Genomic DNA, 8,845 nt, shown 5'->3' on the forward strand with positions numbered 1-8,845 from the left:
TAGTACCTTGCAAACTCTTGGTTTATCCCACAATTGATTCTGATCACCTGCCCATTTCCCAGCTGGATTTGTTCCGTCCATCTTGATTCTTCCTTTGTCCTACTCAGCCAGGCCAAAATGAGACCCACAATGACTTTTGTTTAGCTGCACCTTCCTGCAAGTTTTCGTAAGTTCATATATGGTGCTCAAACACTAAAAACATACCTGTTGCCAAAGTATGGTTGGCGATCAAAATCACGACATGTGTTCTATATGGAGAAATAAAATTGAGTATATAGAGGTGTTTGCATATTGCACATAAATGTGTCACAAGTAACTAACAGTAATGTTGATCCATACCTGCTCCTGTTGTCTCATTCTGTTTGCAATAAGAGACTGACCAATTCAACGATGGACTGTCACATATGAGTCAGTCCCATTTCGTTTTTAAACTGGACGTAGCCCATTTCAAAATGGTCGCCATATTTGAGTTGATTACTTTTGTGAATTTCGATCTTTATGGGAAGTTCGGGCGTCCGGTTGCAACAATAATTTTAGTGCACGACTATCTTGCTGTGACTTGTGGGGACTAACACGATATGAGTTTAATAACCGGCGAATTAAATTTTGAGTTTTCCCCTATTGTGCTTTGGAATGGTATATTAGGGGGGTTACACTTGCGGTACATGCCGTTTTAATATGGCGACCGCTATTGTTAGGATGTTTCCAGACTTTTTTTGATGACGCTCTAGGATGCGTTTGGTTCGAGTCTCCCGCTCTTTATGAGGAGATGGCTTTTCTCATTTCGGGTCAACTGGTGGCTAATACGGATGCCGTTCGTATTCGTGGTCGGACATAGACCACTAAGGTAAACAGCAATCTTTTATAATGGAAAGTATGGATTATTATGTAGATAACAGAACTACTATTGACATGGACCACATAGGAACTATATAACATATAATATTATTAACATGAGTAAAGTTACTCACATTACACCAAATTGCAATAGTGACGATTTAAAATTTATGATATTGTTTCATGGAGTTCTTACTATCTATATTTGATTGGGTTGCTCTCGGGTGATAAGTTATATCATTTTAAATGGATTGTAGTTTTAAGAATGACACATTGGTTTATGGCTGTCTGAGTCATCGCATGCTATAAGCATGGGCAATGACATTTTGAGTGAATTCTGAGTCGTAAATAAATACTACCAAGGCTATTAATAGTGGAACTGTGTAGTCCTCCAATACATCTGGTGTTAATTGTTTCTGGAATGTTAGTCTATTTTTGGATCGATGTATTCAAGGATTTGTAACATTGTGGCAGGACATTAATCTGGTTCGTCTTGCATTCTTTTGCTGACTTTAGATATACACATGTGGGGTACTTAAAAAATAAATTGGCATTGTTAAATACGAATCCTACTTTGGAAAATTTTGTTCAACTGATGCACTTCGTAGGAAACGCACCTTCATATGAAGTAATAAGTACAAGGTTGGTTGACAAATGGTGTTGGATATCTTTGGGTGATATGACATAGTTTAGTTTGTGGTTTTATGACAACAGACCCTCTTTCTATATCCCCAGTGGTCTTTTGGACTAAAATGGATCTCTTCAATTGCGAGAAGGTACAATTAGTGACGCTATCGTCACTCTATGGGATATTACTTATTCATAAATCATCAATCCTACTATCTTTCTGAGCTATGGGATCACGAGGTTTCTCCTTTATTGTTTCCTTTTTTTAAATTATTTTTCGTATTAGGACACTTAGATAATGGTGTTTGCTTTTAATAGACACTGGTCATCACATGGTGATTTTAGGGTATGTTGTATATTTCTTTGATTATGTTTTTAATAACTAAAATATTGTTTTTTTTAGTTTAAAAAAAAAAATTTAACGTGGCATGATATTTGGAGTTTTTCACTTTTGGTAATATTTTGCATTGCGATTGGTTGGTGTTACTATTGTATATGTAATATTGTGTTTATATGTTGTTATTTAATCAGCCTTGAAAAAGTCCTACAAGAGGACGAAAAACGTGTCAGCTGAATCCTGTCAACATTTGCGAGAATACCTGCAGATGGACTTTTCTTTTTTGAACTGTCAAAAAATAGGCTGGACTATATATTAATATTTAACATCTTTTTAATGTACTTGAATTATGATTATTAAGAATTGAATTCTGAAATGGAAATATTTGTATTTAATAAATAGAGATATATATAGCAATCTGCCACATACCTGTATATATTTGTAGTAATTACTGTTTCTGAGTACATTTTGTTTTTTATTCTATCTTTGCATATTCTTATTGATATATAGTGATTACTGAATTTAGTATTTTGGACAGTTAGGGTTCATGGAATTATGTTTGGGTGTGCTCCACTAATTGTTTTTGACAAAATGTGACCCAATTTATCTCTAGTTTAGTAAAGTCTTCTCTGCTGTACTAGGTATACGTTTTTGCAGCCTGAATAGGGATATTTTTACATTCCTTCCTCCAGACCTCAAAGCATTGCAGGTCTTCCATTGCACCTGTATTTAAATATAGGGCTTCTCATTCTAACAGTTCTTGTTCTAGCACTTCCACTCTCTAGGCCCTACACCTCCTACCCTGAGCCATCAAATGTGCACTGTCTCTAAGGACCTTTTTGTATACTTCCTATAAGGTGATGGGGGAGGCTAGTGTGCCCCTGCCAGATTGGGCTCCTCCCTCTTTGAGAGGGTCCATGCGGTCTCCCCAAGAGGACAACGGTAGGGGTCCACAGCGCCACAGTTACATTTTTTCAGCCACCCATTCCCACGCAGCCTCTGGGGTATAAAAAAAGTAAGACTTGGCGTAGGAAAGTGCCCACTTTCTTGCCATGGTAACCCCCATTTTCTGCCTGTTGATTGTGTGTGTGTGACTGTGTACACTGGGATCCTACTAACCAGGACCCCTGTGATTATGCTCTCTCCTCTAAATTGTACCTTTTCCACTCCACATTTGGCATACTGGTACCCCCATGTAAGTCACTAGTATATTGTACTCAGGTACTCAGGGCATTGGAGTACCAGGGAATCCCTATGGGCTGCAGCATATATTATGCCACCCATAGGGAGCCCATTCAAAGTGTTCTGCAGGCCTGCCATTGCAACCTGTGTGAAAGGGTCACTACCAGGTCACTGCACCAGGTCACTGCACCAGGTCACTGTAAGTTACCCCTATGGCAGGACCTCCTAGCCCAGAGGGCAGGGTGCAAGTACCTGTGTGTGAGGGCACCACTGCACTAGCAGAGGTGCCCCCACAAACTCAAGCTCCATTTTCTTGGACTTCATGAGTGCAGGGACACCATTTTATGCGTGTACTGGACATAGGTCACTACCTATGTCCAGATACATAATAGTAACTTCGAACCTAGGCATGTTTGGTATCAAACATGTCAGAATCATACCCCAGTACTTTTGCAAGTATTGGTTGTATGATTCCATGCACTCTGGGGGCTACTCAGAGGACCCCTAGCATTGTTACCACCGGTCTTCCAGGGTTTTCTAGGCAACCCCGGCTGCTGCCACTCCTCAGACAGGTTTCTGCCCCCCTGCTGCTTGATCTGCTCAAGCCCAGGAAGTCAGAACACAGGATTTCCTTTGGGAGTTGGGTGTTACACCCTCTCCCTTTGGAAATAGGTGTGAATGGCTTGGGAGGGGTAGCCTCCCCAAACCACTGATTTTGCTTTGAAAGGCACATTTGGTGCCCTCCATCATAAACCAGTCCACACCGGTTCAGGGACCCCCAGTCCCTGCTGTGGCGCGAAACTGGGCAATCAAAAGGGGAGTGACCACTCCCCTGTCCATCACCACCCCAGGGGTGGTGCTCAGAGCTCCTCCAGAGGGTCCCTGGGTTCTGCCATCTTGTTTCTACGATGGGCAGGGAACTCTGGGAGCATCTGAGTGGCCAGGCCAGACAGGCGACGTCAGAGCCCCCTCCTGAAAGGTGCTTACCTGGTTAGGGGACCAGTCCCCCTTTCAGGGCTATTTGGGGTCTTCCTCTGGGGTGGGTCCTCAGATTCGGCTTGCAAGGTTCCTCTACAACCTCAGCTTTTACTTCTGGCCACCAGAACCACGACTTGACCCTCCAGGAACCTACAAGCTGCATATCCATGAGGAAGACTCTTCTGCAACATTGTATCCAGAGTTCCTGCCAGCTTTGCAACAGTTCCCGCACCGTGCATCCTCAGAAGACTGTAACTCTGCAGCCTGCGCAAAAAGAAGAAGGAATCTCCCTTGGAGTGAAGGACTCACTCCGATGCAACCGCAGGCACCTACAACAAGCAATGACTGGCTGCGTGGATCCTTTCTTCTGCTGAACTGCATGGATCTTGCATCACGGGTGGTGGTCCAGAGTAGTAATCTCGGTCCTCTCTGCCAGCTGTCCAACTTTGGTGGAGGTAAGCCTTTGCCTTCCCACGCAGGGCAGTACCCCCATGAACCGCGTCTCTTGCAGTTGCCAAGGCTTGTTTGCATCTTCTCCAAGGGATCTTCAGGCATTGTGCAGCTCCAGTCCTCAGCACTCCTTCCTGCAAATCGCCACCTCAGGCGTGGTTCTTCTGCAGCGTGGGATCCTCTTATGTTGTGCTTTGTGGGCTCCTTCGTGCACCTTCTGTGTCTTCATCCTGTGGGACTCCTGCGGATGCTGCCTCTGTCCCTGTGGACTCTCTGGACACTGAGGGTCCTCTGTGACTCCCCCATCTGGGTTGAGTCCTCCTGGGCCTTGCTGGTCCCTGGCAGCACCTCTTTTCCTCCAATGGCAAAGTTGCCTTTGCGAAGGCTTGTTGGTAGAATTCCTGCACTGACACCCATCTGCAATCTTCCTTCCAGTGTGGGACCCCATCTGCATCCATCAGGAACTCTTCCCCGGCTTCTGGGCTGCAGTGCTGTCCTGTTCTTATTCATCGTTTGACCAAATCCTGCAACTTCAGTGTGGTGGGTAGGGGCTCCTACCCTCACTGGACTCTGTTGTACCTTCTGGACTTGGTCCCCTCTCTTCACAGGTGTTCTTTCTTCAGGAATCTGCCACTGGTTTTCTTGCAGCCTTCTCTGTGCGTCTTCTTTTTCTTCTTTTCTTCCTTTTGGGTGGTTTGGGGAAAATCCAATGTTTTACTCCTGCATTCCTGGTAGCGGGGGGGTACTGTGTTACTTACCTCTGTGGTTTTCTAATACCCCCAGTTCCCCCAATCAGTTTACTTACCTAGGTGGGGCTACCTTGTTCGCATTCCATTTTATTGTATATGGTTTGTGCTCCCCCTCGGGTCACTATTGGTTATTACTATTTGCACTGTTTTCTAACCTTTTCTATGCCTATTTCTGATTGCTAGTGTATATATTTAGTGTATTACTTACCTCCTAAGGGTGGGTTACCTGTCTAGTATTTTGTGTCGATTTGTACCAAAAATAAAGTGGCTTTATTTTTGCATGATTGCGTGTTTTCCTTCATTTGTGTAAGTGCTGTGTGACTACAGTGGTATTGCATGAGCTTTGCATGTCTCCTAGATAAGCCTTGGCTGCTCATACACAGCTACCTCTAGAGAGCCTGGCTTCTAGACACTGCCTACACTTCACTAAGAGGGGATACCTGGACCTGGTATAAGGTGTAAGTACCATAGGTACCCACCACACACCAGGCAAGCTTCCTACACCTGGCTCCATAATTAAACCTGAGTTTGGCAGGAAAAATAAGCTTGAACAATAGGTTCATGTCTTGAAGTTTGTGATTCACCACCTCAAATGACTTCTATTGAGTCTGAACCCACCTGGTGTAGTCAGGAAAAAAAAAATTAGATGTTAAGATTGATAGAGCAGCTCACCTTTCTAACGTGTCTCCTGCAGGTTCACATCTCTGTCTCAAAATTTAAAGACTCAGGCAATCAGGGGACAGGGGCACCCAAAGAGGGGGCTTCTGTCTCCAAGCTCAGTGTGCCCTCTTGACCCAAATCAGGGTGACAATACTCCATTAGTTGTCCACTACACAATCCTGTCTTCTAGGAATTTTCTGGAGACAAGGATTGCATGACCTCTGGGGAAACTAATGAATCAAAGGTTCTTCTGCCTTGCTCCATTCTCAATGTCCTCCACTTGTGCCTCTAAGGTGTTTTTAATTGCAAGTAGCATATTCACATCTGACTGAAGGGCAGCCATATCATCTTCAAGTGTGGAGCACCGGCCCTCTGCCCCTCAGGCCCTGTCGACTACACTTCGGAGCTCTTGTTGTAAAAGGGACAAATCCACCCCACTTCTCCAATCTTTGTCTTAATAGCCACACTGGAGGCCCAGATTTCTTGCAGTATCATATTGTGTCAAGTAAAGCAGGAACAGCACCTACTCCTTGCATCGGCTGGCGGGATTCCTTAGGTTTCCCTATTTGGGCCATCTAGCGAACTCAGGTCACTCACAGGTGGTACTTCCCACCAGCCATTGAGGCTCGGAAAGTGGAGCAACCAAGCTACCACCAGCCCAAGGCCGGGGCAGGGTGCAACAGACTGGACTCAGCTAACGGATTGCCAGTCATCCAAACAGGGTCCACCCCATGTGCGCGTGTCTGATGTGTTTTTACCAGATGGGCACTGCGGGCAGCCGGGAGTGGTCAGTGTTCAGTTGCTTGTAAAGTGTCTGCTGGGAAGGGCCCACGCAGCCCCCACAATCCCCCAGCTCCTGCGCACAGCCTCCCCAAATAATAAACGCTTCAGTGAGGGCCAGGCTACGGCCCTCATAAGTACAAGACAGGGCCTCCATGCTGGGGGGGATCTTAGGCCTGGCCGATATGCCTCCAGTCCATGGGAAGGCGTCAGCAACCCATTTGGAAGCACATGGGAGGCTCCCTCACCTTTCCCCAGTCACCATGATTGCACCAAGGCAGCAGATCCAGGCATGGAGACTAATCTCCACTCCACCCATAGACCAGCTCACCTCTCAGGTCCACTTCATGAACAGGGCCATGGGTAGGGAGGCCTCACATTCAGATGACCTCAGTTTCTCCTCCAGAGGGGCTGTGGAAGTGATCTCCCAACCATTGTCCACAGTCCCAGGTGTTTACTGTCTGATGTCCCTCCCACAAGAGCCGCAACTATGCCTGCTGGGCACTAGTCTTGCGACAGGCCCTATTAGCCAGTCGCAGTTCAGGTGCTCCTTGTGGTCCTCAGCTCCAAGGCTCAACTTTCTGATGGCCTCCCTCGCCTGAGAGGCCCTTTTCCTCATGGCCAGCCCCCCACAGGGTGCCCCTTAGTCCTCCAATCAGCTGCATGATCGCCACAGCAGCAGGATGATGTAAGATGGCAGAGGATACTCTGGAACTCGATCATGGTGTGCCTGCCACTTTGGCCGGCTCGGCCACATCCCCCCACTGTATCTTTAACCCTAGAAAAAAAAGAAAAAAAAAAGATTAAGGGCTTGATTAGGATTTGGTAGACAGAGTGAGGCACATAAAGGGGTGGAGAACTTTACGTCCACCACACTGCCTTTACTCAACTCACCAAATTTAGAGATGTCTGCCTGCCCCATAACATCTATATGCATTGGCAGTTCCTGTCCGCGCCATCAAACATGTTGGTCAGCCGTCAAACATTCCCAAAGTTTTTCATGTTTCAAAAACAAACTTGCAAAGCAGAAGATTGTTATAGAAAAAATGTAAAACTAATGTCGTCCACGTCATGGGAGTTGTTTTTACTACGGCATGATGGTCATTTTTAGGTTTTGCCTGCACAGCGCTTGCGCTGTGTGCGAAATCATATGTGAATAAAAAAAATCTTAAAAGAGGCTAAGATCCCGTCTATTACTTACCTATGCTTACCATTGGTTGGCTCTCAAGTCACTCTCCATTTCAGTCTTCCTATTGATCAGCAGCTACTCCTGGGCCCCGTCTTCCTCCTACGCTTTGTGTCGAGTCGTATATGGAGCTTGCACCAAGTAGTCATCGGTGGACAGTGTCCTTACACTGGCCACAGGCTCCTGCAGGTACTCCTTTTTCCTTTTCGGCTTGACTTCCCCCCTCTTCATTTTTTACTTTTTGGTGCTCCCCCTTCTCTTCAACGCACTCAACTTTTCAGCACAACCACCTAATCCCCTCCCCCTATTTCACCCATTTTCTGTGCAGGCTGTTATTTAAGTTTCAGCACTCGTCCCTACCCCTCCCACCCGCTCCTGCTTTGTTGCGGTCTCTCCCGCTCCACTCCCCACTGTCCCTTGCTTTAACTTTTAGAAATGCTGCAGCTTAGACATGCTGAACCTTTAGACATGCAGTAAATGTCTAAAAAACATTGACAAAACCACTACTGAAGCAGAATTAGAAAAATGCATTTCCCACAGAAGGCGTATAATGTACGGGCTGCCTCCAGTGCAAAGCTGTAACTAATTGGAGGGCTCCGCTTCACTAAAGCACCATGCCTGGCGTGTAGATGAGATTATGCGTCAGCAGAACCACGAGCGTTAAATATATCTGTAGTTGATTTACTTTATATAAAATGATTATGAAATATGCTTTATTCAAGCGTGTCAACTCTATCCAATGATATCACAGAAGAAAATATTTGAAGAAAGCCCTTCACTTCAGTTCAGAAATTTGAGGCAGTGGTTCTCAAAAATGAGTTTCTAATAATTTTTTTGAGTCACAAATATCCACAGAAGACTCGAACAAATATCCACAGAAGACTCGAACAGCTATGAAAACTATCAGCCCAGGGATGAAGGGGTAAGACACACACACACACGTCAAACGCTCCTTTCCCGTGTTTTTTCCCCCTTCACTCAGAAACCATGTTTTCCATGCTGAGAAGCCCTCCTTCCACAATCACTTAAGGTCTGGGGTCATTTGAGGAGCTTTAGCAC

General features: G+C 45.5%; 1 long non-coding RNA gene across 1 annotated transcript; it reads left to right on the top strand.

Annotated features, from left to right (window-relative positions):
• Positions 1–749: 749 nt before the first annotated feature.
• Positions 750–2,227, top strand: LOC138301912 (uncharacterized). The gene is made up of 3 exons (XR_011205158.1): positions 750–847; positions 1,573–1,613; positions 1,996–2,227. It is a non-coding gene; the product is annotated as an uncharacterized lncRNA (long non-coding RNA).
• The last annotated feature ends 6,618 nt before the right edge of the window (positions 2,228–8,845 follow it).

The sequence above is a fragment of the Pleurodeles waltl genome, chromosome 6 (genome assembly GCF_031143425.1).
Source record: "Pleurodeles waltl isolate 20211129_DDA chromosome 6, aPleWal1.hap1.20221129, whole genome shotgun sequence".
Classification (NCBI taxonomy): Eukaryota; Metazoa; Chordata; class Amphibia; order Caudata; family Salamandridae; genus Pleurodeles; species Pleurodeles waltl.